The sequence below is a fragment of the Odocoileus virginianus genome, chromosome 5, assembly GCF_023699985.2.
Source record: "Odocoileus virginianus isolate 20LAN1187 ecotype Illinois chromosome 5, Ovbor_1.2, whole genome shotgun sequence".
Lineage (NCBI taxonomy): Eukaryota > Metazoa > Chordata > Mammalia > Artiodactyla > Cervidae > Odocoileus > Odocoileus virginianus.
This window is the reverse complement of record NC_069678.1, coordinates 29,183,560-29,201,189: the sequence shown is the minus strand read 5'-3', so window position 1 is coordinate 29,201,189 and position 17,630 is coordinate 29,183,560. Positions and strand designations below refer to the sequence as shown.

The 17,630-nt window shown below is 37.8% G+C and overlaps 1 long non-coding RNA gene across 1 annotated transcript in view; it reads right to left on the bottom strand.

Annotated features, from left to right (window-relative positions):
* Nucleotides 1–17,409, bottom strand: part of LOC139035178 (uncharacterized) — a 55,936-nt gene extending 38,527 nt beyond the window's left edge. Inside the window, exon 1 of the long non-coding RNA XR_011487765.1 lies at nucleotides 17,190–17,409. This is a non-coding gene — a long non-coding RNA (uncharacterized lncRNA). The remainder of the gene's footprint in view (nucleotides 1–17,189) is intronic.
* Between the last annotated feature and the right edge of the window lie 221 nt (nucleotides 17,410–17,630).

Here is a 17,630-nt window from a genome sequence, read left to right as displayed (position 1 = left end):
ACCAGGTCAAATCCTCTGACTTTAAGTAATCATGCATAAGACACCCCTCCTTCAAAAGATTTATTATAGCTGCAATTTTACATGTATATGTATGATATTTGATTAAAGAGGGCTGAGATAATATCTGTTTTTACTCAGTTATGCTGATTAGCTTAGTGAAGGTGCTTCTATATTTTTGTTGAATGAATTAAAGTCTTTTAATTTCACTTTTGCTCTTTCACTTCACTGTTTTATTAACAGTGACATGCTGTTGCTGCTAAGTCACTTCAGTCATGTCCGACTCTGTGCAATCCCATAGACAGCAGCCTACCAGGCTCCTCCATCCCTGGGATTCTCCAGGCAAAAGCACTGGAGTGGGTTGCCATTTCCTTCTCCAATGCATGAAAGTGAAAATTGAAAATGAAGTCGCTCAGGTGTGTCCGACTCTTTGCAACCGCCATGGACTGCATCCTACCAGGCTCCTCCATCCATGGGATTTTCCAGGCAAGAGTACCGGAGTGGGTTGCCATTGCCTTCTCCGCAGTGCTATCTATGGCTATCATCAAATATGCAAGTTAATAGGTTTCATTGGAAACAATGAAACTGACTCTGACTTTAGCTAAGATCTTATTGAAAAATGTCTTGGAAGTCTGAAGACTGGGAAAGGAAGCTGCTACTGGCAAATAAAACAGCCAACATCTGTCTTTGTCAGGCACAGAATGTTCCCACTGGCCCTGCCAACTCTGAGCTCCCACTGCTGCTGGCATCACTGGACACTTAACTCCACTGCGTATGGGGTGAGTGATGCTTGGCTGTTACTGCTTTATTATTGCTGTTGAAGGCGTCTGACTGGGAGAACCTCAGTCACACTCCTGTGCTTCAAATGCTAGAGGACAGAAAGAAGAAACACAGAAACTCCAGATTCCCTGGGGTGGGGGAGTGCCTTGCCTCTACCCAGGCTCTTCTGGGCACTCTTCCCAGAGAGGAAGGGGGTCTAGATGTTGGACAGCTCAATATATGAGCGCAATATATACTAATCTTTATTTCAAAGTTTTCTCAAACACCCAAAATACATCAATTTTGTTACATGAGGATAACAATTTATTTTGTTATGATACATGAGGATAGTTGGTTTTTTCCATGAGTTTATTCAGTCATATTGCTGGAAATTAAAACAGTACCTGGAATTTAAGCACTCAATAAATATTTGTTGAATGACTAATTACTAAATAAATATTTAGAAAATTAAAGCCTCTATATAGGTATTTACTATGGCTGAGACACTGCTGTAATTACTTTAAATATACTAAATTAATTAATTCTCCCCATAGTCCTATGTGTATGTGCTAAGTCGCTTCAGTTGTCTCTGACTCTTTGCGACCCTATGGACCATAGCCCACCAGGCTCCTCTGTCCGTGGGATTCTTCAGGCAAGAATATTGGAGTGAGTTGTCATTCCCTCCCCCAAGGGATCTTTCTGACCCAGGGATGGAACCCTTGTCTCTTATGTTTCCTGCATTGGCAGGTGGGTTCTTTACCACCAGTGCCACCTGGAAAGCCCATAGTCTTATGAGGTAGGCTCATTTACTATCCCAGTCAAGATTGTAAAACCTGGATGTAGGGAGATAATTTCCCCAAAGTCACAAAATAGTGAGTAGCAAAGCCTGAATTTTAATTCTTGCAAATGATTAACATACATATATAACTATTGCCTCCCTCTTAGCTCAGTAGGTAAAAATCCGCCTGCAATACAAGAGACCCTGGTTCCATGTCTGGATTGGGAAGATCTACTGGAGAAGGGATAGGCTACCTACTCCAGTATTCCTGGGCTTTTCTTGTGGCTCAACTGTTAAAGAATCCACCTGCAATGCAGGAGACCTGGGTTTGATCCTTGGGTTGGGAAGATCCCCTGGAGAAGGGAAAGGATCCATGGGTTGGGAAGGTCTCCTGAAAGAATACTCCAGTATTCATGCCTGGAGAATCTCCATGGACTGTATAGTCTATTGGGTCACAAAGAGTCAGACATGACTGAGTGACTTTCACTTCCACTTTTCATAACTATTATATCAAGTAACCAAAAACAGTGACTGTAAAACTTGATATATAATTATTTTTAACAAATATTACTAAAAATAATGGATCAATTGATTGACTACAAGGTCTGTGATAGTATTACAGTACAATCATATTAATGTTTCTAAAACAGCTCTGCTCAGAAATTTCAGTAGCTCAATGATCCTTGCTAATATCTTAAGGCCTAAGTCTAGTCTTGAAGGATCACTGATATTTTATAGTAGTTTTCTGGTCCTTGGCACACTGTTCACCTCTGATATCAGTTTCTATATCTGTCACTGCCATCATTATTATTACTCTTATTTTCTATTCTGTGCTCATATGTACACCTATGTCCCAGTTATCCTTTGGATATGTGTATATCTGGAAAATCTCAAGAATTTTATATACTATATGCTGTGTTTTAGCAACAGAGGCATAGGCAGCAGCATCAGCAAAGACATTTTGTAGAGTCCTAGTGAGACATCTGCTTTTAGGAGTATGGATGTCATACCATATGGTAACTAAATACTTATTTGTTCTTACACCTGATGTGCCTGTATATTACATCGCTACTTTTTCCTGAATGTTCTGCAGAACAAGACCCTATGCCTGAATGAGACACACATCCAGTGGTCACAGAATAAGTTTCATTCCTCTAAGCCTAGAGTCAGTTGTTCCTTATGCTGAAGTTGAGATGTACAATTTAATCTGACCACACAGATGGGCACAGTTAGAGTCAAGCAACCCAGGGTTCCAAGCATATATTCCTCTTTCTAAACACCAATTGCTGAAATTTCTGACTTGATCAGTTAAATCTGTAACAAAGGTTGGGTAGGTTTGGCAGATGCGGCACTAGGGAGCACCGGTCAAAGTGCAAGCGCACCGACAGGCAACAACACAGCTGAATGAGCGCTGCAGCCAACAAGTTTCAGTTGGAAATGCATGTTCCCTAGAAGGCAGAAAGTAGAGCTGGTTAACAAAGCAAGCTTGAGAAGAAAGATGTTCAGTAATGGTGGTCATCACCTAGACGTCCTGCTCACAGCACAAACTGTTAGGGTTCAGGCTCTATCCATGTGTGACTACACAATATGCTTTTGCTCTTGCATCTCTACTATCCCTTATATCTGCCTATCAAAATCCAAGTTTCAACTAACATTTCATGAAACGTTTGTTAAAACCAATTAATGAGTGATTTTCCCTCTACTGAGGTAGGACAGTACTTTGCATATGGTATTAATATGCCATTAACAATGTGCTGTATAGATGTGGTGATTACTCTGACTATGCTAGAAGTCCCTTTTAAGTAGAACAAGGAGCAAAGTCTTTTATAAAATCATTATCACGCTGATACATATTCATATTCCACACCTACTTAGTAGGTTTCAATGACTTTTGTTAAATTAATCTAATGGCCACTTTACAGACTGGAGTGGCAATTTATTTTTAATAAATAACATCCAGTTTAATTCTGCATCTACTCTACAGAAAATATTGACATTGATATACTAGCAATAAAAAGAAAAATCAATGGTTTCCCAAAGCTTTACTATAATTTCTGGATTCCTTTATAAAAACAAAACAAAAGCCTACTTTGTGAACCATGAGAAAGTTAACCTTTCTAAAAGGTGGCGAGATTTTGACATAAGCAATTTTTTAGTTTTACCTTTCTGCCTCTGGTAATGACAAAAGCACACTCTCCTTTCAGTGGAGCAAGATTTTGAAACCAGCTCCTCGGAAAAAGTCAGTAGGTTCATTCTTTTCTCGGCTCTGCTCTGAGGTTGACTGATCCGCAGCAAGGCAGCTAATCTGGCTGTCTTACTTTTAGTCCCTAAGGAGAGACTGTGGTCATGGTGTTTTAAATTTTTCTCAAAGTGTATGGATAAAGGACAAAGATTCATAAAAACTTTGAGTTGCTTAGAGAATGATTACTTATAAATGTAAGCTACTGTTATTATGTTTGAGCCAGACTTCAAACTCTTCAATGCTCAGTTTATTCAAAGCTTCATCCATGATGACATTGAATCATTATGGCACCCTTGAGAGGTGAATATAAACTAATATAGATGCTTAAGTTCTCATTCTAGTTTTGTTTTTTTTTTTTAACAATTTTATTTATTTATTTATTTATTTATGGTTGTGCTGGGAGATTGTTGCTTCATGGAATTTTCTCAAGTTGGGGCAAGCCAGAGCTGTTCTCTAGTTGCTGAGCCCAGCTTCTGTTGTTGTGGAGCACAGAATCTAGGGGGTGCAGACTTCAGTAGTTGTGGCACACGGCCTCAGTAGTTGTGGTCCCTGGGCTCTAGAGTACAGGCTCAATAGTTGTGGTCCATGGGTTTAGTTGCTCTGTGGCATAAGGGGCCTTCCCAGACCAGGGATCGAACCTGTGTCTTCCGCATTTGCAGGCAGATTCTTTACAACTGAGCCACCCGGGAAGCCCTTAAGTTCTTACTGTAATAACACAAGAAAAAGGTTTGTTGTATACTCATCAAACCTAGTTAATATTGTTCTTCAATTTTGAGTAAAAAAAACTGACTTAAAACTCAACATTCAATAAATGAAGATCATGGCATCTGATCCCATCACTTCATGGCAAATAGACTGGGGGAAAAATGGAAACAGTGGCAGACTTTATTTTCTTAGGCTCCTAAATCACTGTGGACAATAACTGTAGCCATGAAACTAAAAGATGCTTGCTCCTTGAAAGAAAAGCTATGACAAATCTAGACAGCATATTAAAAAGCAGAAATATTACTTTGCCAGCAAAAGTCCATATAGTCAAAGCTATGACTTTTCCAGTAGTCATGTATGGATGTGAGAGCTGGACTAAAAAAGACTGGGCACCGAACAATTGATATCTTTGAATTGTGGTGCTGGAGAAGACTCTTGAGAGTCCCTTGGACAGCAAGAGATCAAACCAGTCAATCCTCAAGGAAATCAACCCTGAATATTTATTGGAAGGACTGATGCTGAAGCTGAAGCTCCAATACTTTGGCCACCTGATGCAAAGTGCTGACATTAGAAAAGGCCATGATGCTGGGAAAAATTGAAGGCAAGGAGAAAAGATGACAACAGAGGATGAGATAGTTGGATGGTATCACTGACCCAATTGACATGAATTTGAGCACACTCCGGGAATAGCAGAGGACAGGAAAACCTGGCATGCTGCAGTTCATGGGATTTCAATGAGTTGGACAGGACTGAGCAACTGAACAGCAGAAACAATGAACAAACCATAATATGCTATATTTCAATCCTGGAGCTTCACACAGTCACTTGTCTGTAATAACTATGGTGCTTTACACAGAAATAGCTTTCTCATATCTCTCCACAGCCACATAAGTGGATACTCATGAGTCCTAAGTATTTTTCCACTTGAACTTGGAGAGCAGACTGGAATTGAGGAAAATCTTAGACTTATCAAAGATATGATTGTAATAAAATGGCCTCTACTAAATATATAACTTAGCAGACAACACTGCTCAAGAACAGAGAAATAAATAAATCAGCTTCTGAAATACAGACTACGTTTCACCTTGCCATCTTCCTGTATTTGCTCAGTTCACCTTTACAGAGGAATTGCACTTAACCATACTACTAAAATATAGTGCCACTCAATCTTCTTCATCTCTCTCAGTCTTACCTCACTTCATATTTTCTTCATACTCCTAATGATACTTGACCTAAGTGTGTGTTTGTATTTGCTTTACCACCAAAACTCAAAATGCCTGAGAGCGGGGATTTTTTGTTCTTTTTATCATTTTTTGTGATGTTTTGTTTTGTTTTTGTTTTGTTCTTTTTATCATTTTATTTCCAGTGGCTATATAATACATAGAAAGTGTTTAATAAATATTTTCTGAATGAATGACTATGTTATTTCTGATCTCTTAAACTACCCAAAGCATATCTTTAAATATAGTTGAAACACACAGCTTATATAAGTGGTAAATTATTAAAATATTAATTATAGGAAAATATTTTTATATTTTGACATTTTTATATTATGAAACAATTGATCAGTAAATATAAGAATTTGACAAGATGACATATTATAGAAAGACATTTTAAAAATCACATACAGCAAAGGTCATCTAGTTGGAAGCAAAGAAAATTTGTGTGAGTTTGCTACCTCCAATATATTCTAACTATAGAAACTATTCTTACATTTTTCTTATTTAAGGTAAATTTCATTATATCAGGGACTTTGTGGTTTTACAAAGTTTGAAACCATTCAAGTGAAACTAGTATACAACTTTTCAAATAACTATCATTGAAGTTAAATGCAAAAATAGCTTTTTTTTTTTTACAGAAGGCATATGCTCAATATTTTTCTAAGATTTAAAAATAGAGCGCTGCTGTTTATAATAGCCGGGACATGGAAGCAACCTAGATGCCCATCAGCAGACGAATGGATGAGGAAGCTGTGGTACATATAGACCATGGAATATTATTCAGCCATTAAAAAGAATTCATTTGAATCAGTTCTAATGAGATGGATGAAACTGGAGCCCATTATACAGAGCAAAGTAAGCCAGAAAGATAAAGACCATTACAGTATGCGAACACATATATATGGAATTTAGAAAGATGGTAACCATAACCCTATATGCAAAACAGAAAAAGAGACTCAGATGCATAGAACAGACTTGTGGACTCTGGGAGAAGGCGAGGGTGGGATGTTTCAAGAGAACAGCATTGAAACATGTATATTATCTAGGATGAAACAGATCACCAGCCCAGGTTGGGTGCATGAGACAAGTGCTCTGGCCTGGTGCACTGGGAAGACCCAGAGGGATCGAGTGGAGAGGGAGGTGGGAGGGGGGACCGGGATGGGGAATACATGTAAATCCATGGCTAATTCATTTCAATGTATGACAAAAACCACTGCGATGATGTAAAGTAATTAGCCTCCAACTAATAAAAATAAATGAAAAAAAAATAGAGTGCTGATTTTAAAAAAGCTGCTATTACCTTTTCTTTTAAGGAGTTTATGATGTAAGAGTCAAAATTAATATGCATAAAAAATTAAAATGCTATAAGCAATACAAAATATCATTGAGTTAAACATAAAAACTGCTGCATATGCTATATGGCTTTGAGGATGGTAAATATTAATGAAGGTGAGCACAGAGAGATGAACAAGAAAAATTATACATGATATTGCAGTTAGTAATTTAGAGTATGAATTAAATGATGGCAATGAGAATGAATGTGCATGCACAATGAGAAAGACAGTGGCTAAAAAAATTGATGCCTCAGAAGAAAAACAAAAGTTCAAAGTATGTTTGACATACTTCCTTCAATAAATATTGAAATATAAGGGATATGTTTTTAAATAATATTTTAATTTTTATATTGAGATTATTCCACACTTAAAATGAATAAATTTTGTTATCTGGAAAGATTATGTAAACCTTATGAATCTCCCATGATATTGAATAAGTGAGATTCCTTTTCATTTTCTCATGTATTAAACTCTCAAATTGTATATTACAAATGTATGTATTAGGAATGAAAATTGTATTTACATTTACTTATAATTTCAGAATCAATATATTAATGTAATCATTTTAGCTCTCATATGATAAAATAATCTTAGCTCTATTTTCATGTTACAATATTAGCTTTGGCTATTAAGTGTTTTTTGTTTCTTTCTTTCTTCATTTGATTTTATTTTTGTCATTTTGGACAATGAAGCTTCTTGGATATGCGATCTCTCAAAGAGTAAGGTGTTTAGAAAATACAAAATGTATACACTCAAAATTCAACTTCCTTAATAATAAAATTGCTTTTGACATAGTAAAACAGTAATAACTACAAAACTTTAGCAATCATCTTTAGTGGTAACACACTTAAATTAATTTTTGGACCTTAAATGTGCCTCAATATAATGAACAAATAACCAAGACATAGTAAAGAAGAACAAAAGGAATGCTAAGAATATATCTGATTTTAAGTTGGACAAAATTTGTACTAAATCTACCACAAATATATGCTAGTATTTTTTAAAACTAGTTATTAAGTAGTCTACAGACTGCAGGTGAACTCCTCATCTAAAGGAAAATAAAAAGAGCATATAAGCAAAAAATCATAAAGAAAATGTCTGCAACTCTCATTTTCTTGTTCTTGAATTAAAGTTTCATGTATTGAATCAGACCTCTATTAAGCTTCTGAGAACACACACTCTCCTTCTTTTTTCAAAATTGTTCCCCTAAACCAGTGAATCAGACAAAGTGTGCATGTCCATGTGTGTGTGTGTATGTTTTTGTTTAGTTGCTAAGTCATGTCAAATTCTTTGCGACCCCAAGGATTATAGTCTTCCAAGCTCCTCTGTACATGGAATTTTCCAGGCAAGAATACTGGAGGGTGTTGCCGTTTCCTTCTTCAGAGGATTTTCCTAACCAAGGGATCGAACCCACGTCTTCTGAGTTCGCAGAGTGATTCTTTACCCCTGAACCACCAGGGAAGCCCATATGTATGTACACACATTCATATTTACACACATGCATACATTTGATTGGGTTTCCCAGGAGGTACTAGTGGTAAAGAACACACCTGCCAATTCAGGAGATATGAGGCATGGGTTTGATCCCTGGGTCAAGAAGATCCCCTGGAAAAGGGCATGGAAGCCCACTCCAATATTCTTGCCTGGGGAATCCCCGTGGACAGAGGCGCCTGGCAGGCTACAGTCCATAGGGTCGCATAGAGTCAGACATAACCGAAGCAACAGCACACACATATATATTTGATTAATAAATGATTTTTGAGTGACCAAGTAAATGTTAAGCTCAATAAACTAGAAAAATAATTTTTTTTCCTCTGTGTTCAACTGATGGCTTTACAAATGTTATTTTAGTACATTGTTGCCTTGTCTGTAATAATAGAACCTAAGGATAAGGTTTATGAACAAGAACTTTACTTGAGACTATAATATGATGCCAGATTGTGGAAATGAAGGATAGAGAAAGTGAAGCAAAGAAGGTAACATAAGAGGGATGAGTTACTGAGATTGCCATCCATACATAACTGCTGTTTCATCTTCCAGCAGTTTGTGAGAAGCTTTATTAAAAAGCATCTAATATATTTGTGGCTATGGGGGGAAGAAAGGAAGCATTTAACTCTTAGCTTCCATAGTTATTGGTCAAGGGTTGCCCTCTAGAGATTAATCATGCTCCATGAGTTGTACATGAAAGATGCCAAAAGCATTTCCATGGGTCACCCATAGATGAGCCCTATGGTAGGAAAGCCAAACATACCTGAAGCAACAATTAGCAGAGCGCTATCAGGTTACATCTGAGCAAAACTGGTTGAGGACTGCCCCGAGCTGTTTGTCACAGTAGTGATGAAAGGTAAGGGAATCTCAAACAGCACCCAAGAAGTATCCAATTCAGCCCACTTCTTACACCATTCAGATTTACTCATACCAGAGGATGAGATGGTTGGATGGCATCACCAACGCGATGGACATGAGTTTGAGTAAGCTCCAGGAGCTGGTGAGGGATAGGGAAGCCTGGCATGCTGCAGTCCATGAGGTCACAAAGAGTCAGACACAACTGAGTGAGTGAACTGAACTGAACTGCATAAAACCCTATCTGTCACAAGTGGTGCCAAAGCACATTTTTTGCAAAGACACAAGAGTGTTCATTGCGGGGTGGTGGGGGGGAAGCAACAACCTATCTTTCATGTTACAGAGTCTGTAGGGTAACCAACACCTCTCCTCAGGGATTCTAAGCCTTTGTTCTTTGGCTTTGTAATGTGGTGGCTGCAATTGTTTTGTCACAACTATTACAGGGCAGAAAATCAGCTAAGAGAGTTTCAGAAGCACACTCAGCTCCATGGCTACCCCTTTCATAGGCCCATCATGCCGTTATTTATGTCACCAGGAAAGAGGTCGAGTCATTCTTTTCACCTAATTGCATAGTGCTTCCTCCGAGATGTATGCAATTTGATGGATAACTCATGCAACACCTATAGATCAATCAAGGTTCTTCTTTCTCAGCTTTCCTTGTCTCCGTTCTTCTAATACTTTTCCCAGACCCCTGAAAATCTATTCGAGTCATTCCATACTCCAAACCACATATCAACCCATATGAATTTAATAACAAGATTATTACTCACAGCTATGCTGAGAGGCATTCCTTTTATCATGTACTGAAGAGCCAGTCTTGCTCAGTGTGTGGCAGCAGTCTCTTTTCAGCTAGTATCAGCATGTTGTGCTAATCTATCTTGGAAAGAGTCCAGGTGTAGAAAAACCCCATGAGCCATAGTTGTGAGTTGAAAGAGAATATCAATATAATATGGATAAGTATTATGAAAATCTGGGCCACAAAAATAATGTAATTTTACTTATGCCTTCTGGATCTGATCAAGTTCAATTCTCACTATACCATCTTCACTGTACAATTGCTTGCTTATTTGTTCTGGTGATTTTATATTCAATAGATCTAATAATGCCCAACTCCAAATGGAGAATGCAGAGTCCATGGTCAGAAACCCAGACCATGCCAGGGGTTTTTCTACCAAAGAGAATAGTTTTGTTTTGCTGTTTTCTTTTTCTTTTGTTGTTTTGTCACAAATGGCATTGCCTTTCTCCATAACCTTACTGGAAATCTGCTATTGGGTCTACCAGAGACACCACACCTCATCTTTATTCATAATGTCTCTAATACCACCGGTTTCCTGGGACATATGGCACAAATGGGGGTTTCCCTGGTGGCTCAGCAGTAAAGAATCTGCTTGCGCTGCAGGAGACAGAGGTTTGATCACTGGGTTGGGAAGATCCCCTGGAGGAGGGCATGACAACTCACTCCAGTATTCTTGTCTGAAGAATCCCATGGACAGAGGAGCCTGGCATGCTACAATCCATAGGGTTGCAAAGAGTTGGACATGACTGAAGTGACTGAACACACACGCATGGCTCAAATAGAAGGCATCATGCACTGCAACTTGAGCCTGGTACAAGGTTCTCTTTTTCTCTGTGACTTGAAACTGTCAGACTTTTCAGTACATGATAAGTAGGTTGCAATAGTATCTCCTAGCGTGGTATAAACTGCTTCCAAAATCTAAAGAAGTTCACCAAGAATTTTCTTTATGATAGGCAGTGCCACTCATGGCCACTTGCATGCCCTGGACCAGACACCCCTAAAAATTTCAAACAATTTGTTGTTTGGCACAGTTACAGGCATCTAAGGTGACTATCACTCTCTGTTCACCAAGTCCAATCAACGTACTGACATTACTAGAGTGATTCAGTGTCCTGTAGAACACTGCGAGAGCTGGTCAAAGCCACAGGGTAAGAAAGTGAATGAATGCCCATTCCTACCCCTGTTCTTCACATGATAACAGCAAAATATTTTTAATCTTCTCTCATGATTAATGGTTTTTTAAAATAAATTGAACATTTTAGTAATACCACTATATAATCTTTCTCCGTTAAGAACGTGTTGACTATTTTGAGGCCTTTTCTACAAAATGTAATCATTAAAATCAAGTTGAAAAGTTCTTCACAAAATTCTTTGGAGTTTTGATTGATAGTGGCTCCATGTTGAAATACTCATAAAGAGAACGGACATCTTGTTAATATTTAACCTTCACACCCACAAATATTTATGTTCTCATAAAAGTCAACAATTTTTCTAATTGTGCAAATATAGGTCTTGAAAATATGTTAGATTTATTAACAAAGATCCGTCTAGTCAAGGCTATGGTTTTTCCAGTGGTCATGTATGGATGTGAGAGTTGGACTGTGAAGAAAGCTGAGTGCCGAAAATTGATGCTTTTGAACTGTGGTGTTGGAGAAGACTCTTGACAGTCCCTTGGACTGCAAGGAGATCCAACCAGTCCATCCTAAAGGAGATCAGTCCTGGGTGTTCATTGGAAGGACTGATGCTGAAGCTGAAACTCCAATACTTTGGCCACCTCATGTGCAGAGTTGACTCATTGGAAAAGACCCTGATGCTGGGAGGGATTGGGGGCAGGAGGAAAAGGGGACGACAGAGTATGAGATGGCTGGATGGCATCACCGGCTCAATGGACAGGAGTTTGGGTGGACTCTAGGAGTTTGTGATGGACAGGGAGGCCTGGCGTACTGCAATTCATGGAGTCGCAAAGAGTCGGACACAACTGAGTGACTGAACTGAACTGATTCCTGGTTACCTTGAATTTTCTTATTCATTATAGATGATATTTTTAAAATAAATTAAATTTCTATTTATGCTGCTTATGGACATATAAATGGAGTTGACAATGCAATATTTACTTTAAGTCTGTATTATCTGTGAAAAACTATAGTTTATTTCTTTCTAATTCTTATATATTTTAATAAAAAAGAAAGTTTTTCTTACTTTAATGGGAAGCACCTATGTGTGCTATTCCACCTATGTGTGGAATAGAAGAAATGGTAGTATATATTGCTGACTTGTCTTTGATTTTTAAAAATGGCACAAGTTTTCCTTTCTCACTAATATAATTGTGAATCAATTATTTATGTAAATTTAGGGTATAATTTGTGACTTCAAACAACTTAGCGAGAAAGAGTTAAGAAAGCAAATAACTATATAGTGTTAATTATATGCCATGAAAGGTTTTAAGTGTTTTGCATATTTTTCATTAATCTTATTGAAAAATATGAGATACTTTGATTAATCCTACTTTATAGGAGATGGAAACAGCACCAAGAATGTTATTCTAATCATATAGCTAATAAGTGGTTGAACAGGGCTTAAAAATTGGATAGTTTGTCTCTCAAATCCATATGCTTAAAACTATGTTATGCTGTATTAAAAGGTAATATAGAATCCATCTCTTGATTATCTACAAAGATTAAATTTATAAAGATGTCCTGGACTTTATTTTGTAGACATGTAGCTGTTTTCCTGTTTTTTGTTTTTTTTCTCTTTTCCTTTTTCTTGTTAGCAAGGTGAAACAGTACAGGGAATTTTTTTTTAAGAAAAATTGTATATATATATATATATATATATATATATATATATATATATATATTCTACTTATAGAAATGTCATATATATCTTGACCCAGTATTTAATGTAGATTTTTCAAATCCAGAAGCTTCACACCCATGTATAGTAAGTTAAGTTTTGACACCAGAGCTGTTTTTTTAACATGTTTGGTTCCACCTGGGACTTTAATATATCTGTATGTACTCCTTTAAAAAAAATCAATCTCATAGCACTAAATTTTTCAAACATCAATTTGACAAGCATGAATTCAATTATCAAGTGTTCTCTGGGAGCTTGAACCTAAAAGTTATGGTCGCACATGACTGCACACTTTAATGAGAGAATAAATGGCTTGCTAGAACTCACTCAAATTGGTGTTTAATCATTCCTTCACATGAGAATGGTTTATGATTTAAAAAATAAATAAATGGAAACACTAAAGTCCAAGTGAATTCTAAAATGTTCAATATTCACATACTCAGCATAAACATGAAAACATGATAGTATTTAAAAACACAGATTATTGACAATTTCTCAAGGACTGAACTGCAGTAGAGATTGCTACTCAATACTAAACATCAGAAGAAATACCTAATATGGTCTCTAGAGAGTGTATGAACATTACCTTAAAAGGGCAATTGTAATAAGAGTGAGGAAATGTAGAGATATTTTAAAAAATTTGTTTTGGCATATGCATCATATTTTCTGGACTACAACTTCATGGTGGAAGGCAAGAAGAGGCTGGTAAAAGGAGAGAATTATTCTTGGAATTTACATTTGATGATAATGGTTATGTTTCCCCTGAACCAGTTCAGAGATCTGTTGATCAAAGATAATCTCAATTGAATACTTTTTTCTTTTTAAAGGATGAAAACCTGGATAGTTTTGAGATACAGTGGAAAGACTGAAGCCAGATTCACAATTACTGAGTTCGTGTCTCAGCGATTCCACTTAGTTAGCTGTGAGCTTTTGGAAAAGTTTCCTTAACCTTCTGAGTCTCAGGTTTATCTGTAAAGTGAGGACATTGCTTTTTGGCCTTCAGAATACTGTGATTATGATTTACAATATTGTATAGGGGAACAAAATTTGCCACCCCAAAATGTTTCTTTGTCACATGAATTATTTTGAGCTTAAAAAACCGAAGTCCAAAGGACTCAGGAAGTAACTTTGACCTTCCCCCTCACTGCCTAAAATAATTTGGGTGGAAGGCTTGCTATAGATAAATAGAGCTATACTAGAGACATCTGCAAAGAACACAGGCTATATGTGGTGGGGAATCTCTAGTCAAAGCCTAGAGATCAGAGTGTACTCTGGGCCCCATAGTCTTGGCATGGCCCTGCAAACACTTATTTACCAATCATTTGCTTTTCCATCTCTAGGTAAATTGCCTTCCTCCCCTCTTGGCTCAACTGGTAAAGAATCTGGCTGCAATGAGGGAGACGTGGGTTCGATCCCTGGGTTGGGAATATCCCCTGGAGAAGGGAAAGGCCACCCACTCCAGTATTCTAGCCTGGAGAATTCCATGGGCTGTATAGTCCGTGGGGTCTCAAAGAGCCGGACACGACTAAACAGCTTTCAGATTCACAATCACTTTCCCCTCTGAAGTCCCTAAACCATTACCCTCAACATCCTCTTTTGTCTTTAGCTGAAGATAGCTTTGAAAGTGAGTATTTCAATCATTTTGGCAAGTTATTCAGTTTTCTTGGGTCTCTGCCATGTGAATATGCTTTTCAACTTTTGTTTGATTTTCTTCTGTTAATATGTCTCATGTCAATCTAATCCTTGGACCTGCCAAAAGAACTTAAAAGCATAGGGTAAAGTTCATTTCTCCCCCACAATTATAAATACCTCAAAGATTTGCAAAATATGTGGCTATCAATAGTAGATGTTGATATTCTCAAGTAACAGTACATGGAGTAGACATAACAAGTAACTCAAAAGTATATTTTGATTTTAAACTTTCAATAAATGAAGTAATAGTAAGAATTAAAAGAGATTATTTATATGAAAGTATTTATAAGTCTATTAACAGCAATACCAATGTTCACAGTCATTATGTTTGTTATAGGGAGATAATTTGGAACAATGATTAAAATCACAGATACGCAAAAAAGACTAACTCTGAAAACAGATCCACTGTTCTGTAGTCATATGATCTTGAGCAAGTTACTCTAATTCTCTGTTTCATCTAAATTCTCTGTTTCTCTAAATTCTTCAGTTTCATCATCTGTGTCAAAGGAAAGAAAATAGTACCTACATCACAGGGATGCTGTGAAAATGAAATACTTGGATTAGACTCAGTACTTAGTAAATACAATTGTAAGTATTAGTTACTTTGGCCACAGATTCACATTTGCAAAGTATTTCTTAACTTCAAGAGAATTTATAACATGTATAATTTATTTCATTAAACCCATTATATATAAGTACATTCTTTTGGTATAATATTCAAAGCAAGCAGAATAAACATATTTATTTATTAATATATGTATAACATGTTACAAATGACTGTTGAGTCAGTAAGACAGGATAACCTCACATTTTGTATCTTTCTGGACTCGCTATTTATAAAAGAAGTGTTATTTACTATAAAATGATTAAGTAGTAAAAATAGAAGAAAAAACAGCAAAAACACTATAAAGCCAACATTAAAGAAAAACAATATAAGGAACAATCTTTTCTTTTTGTGAGTGTGTTGCAATTGTCCTTTACACAGATGTTAAATAATGGCATAATTTGAATTCTGATATAAATTATACTATGTAAATGTCTAGAGTTGGTATTGTAAAGAACTTTTTTTCAGGTAGCTTTGATTAAGCTTCTAGCAGAATAGAGAACCTCTCTACAACTTCCCGACAAGTTTCCTGCAAAGAAAACTCACCACATATTTTAATCATTATTGCTGTTAGAATGTTATTTCACACATTCCTGATTTTATTAACATTTAACTTTCCCAGATTGTTTTTACCTTTGCCTTTTGAAGCAATTTCAAACTGCCCACAGTGGACTTTGCTTTATGGATTGCCACTAGGCAGCTACTGGATGTCATAAGAGCTGTCTAAATAAAGAAGGAGTGCAAGCTTCTGGACCAAGGGCCGGCTGTCCCTGACCTCCTAATAGGCTATGGCAGGACAAGTTCCTTTCGGCAGTTTGAGGCAGTTCTCTGAGGTGAGGATGTCACGGCCCTAAGAACTGCAGTGGCAGATTAAGGAGCCTCTAAGGCAGAGACAGCATGGTCAAGGTCATCTGCTAACCACAGCTAGGAGAGACGTCTTTGTAAACAGCTAATATGGTTTTGCTACTGTCTTTCTTGGATCTACTGTTAGGGACAGAGCTCTTCTCCAGAGAAATATCAAGGCCCACATCCTTGGGCTGAGCCAGGTAAAGCCTTATTTAAAGGAGATCAAACCATTCAATCCTAAAGGAAATCAACCCAGAATATTCATTGGAAGGACTGATGCTGAAGCTCGAATACTTTGGCCACCTGATGTGAAGAGCTGACTCATTGGAAACGACCCTGATGCTGGGAAAGATTAAAGGCAGGAGGAGAAGGGGTTGACAGAGGACAAGGTGGTTGGAAGTCATCACTGAATCAATGGACATGAGTTTGAGCAAACTCCGGGAGATGGTGAAGGACAGGGAGGCCTGGTGTGCTGGAGTCCATGGAGTCACAAAGAGTCAGATATGACTCAGTGACTGAACAACAAAAGGGATTAAAAGCAGGCATGCTTATATTCCTGCCTCTTCCCAGACTCCGGAGGAGATGGCTATCATCCTTCAGCATCACTGCAAACCAGCAGCCTTGTAGTGTATGATGCTCACAGCAGCTCCTCATGAGAGTGCCTCCCGCAGAGGAGGATGGAGTCCAAACTCCTGGGGAGGTGAGATGGAAAAGTCAGTGAGAGGAGACAGAAAGAGAACCTTGGAGTAGAGCCCTGATGCCATTTAAAGAAAAAAAGCAGCATGATATCACTACAGGGCTTCCCTGGAGGCTCAGACAGTAATGAATCTGCCTGCAATGCAGGAGACCTGGGTTTGATCCCTGGGTCAGGAAGATCCCCTGGAGAAGGGAATGGCAACCCACTCCAGTATCCTTGCCTGGAGAATTCCATGGAGGACTGGCTATAGCCCATGGGGTTACAAAGAGTTGGACATGGCTGTGACTAACACACATCATTACAGAGGGACTGGGATCACTTACCTTCCTTGTTGGTTACCACACACAAAGTAATAAAAAGAGAAAAGGCAGAAAGGCCAAGAAGGAGAGGCCAATTCTCCCTTGAAGAGAAAACATGTCTTCCGTCTCACCCTGAGTTCCAGTCTGCCCTGAAGGATCTGTGCAAGAACCAGATGAGAAATCGGTCTCTGCACCTTTGACACATCTGGTCTCATGTGGGCAGAAAACAATCATCGATTTTACAGGTGGTTAACACCATGCACCAAAGGGGACACAACATCACTCTGCTGACTGAACAGATGGAACAAATCAAAGTCCTTCCCTTTTCTGATCGATCCTCCAAGATTTCCCCACTAAAAAGGGCAGACTGACTGTGACTGGGCTTGAAAATCCTAGTTTGTGCTCTTATAGGATTCTGAGTGTTGGGAATGATTTATCACTGGCTCCATATTCAAACACTATAAA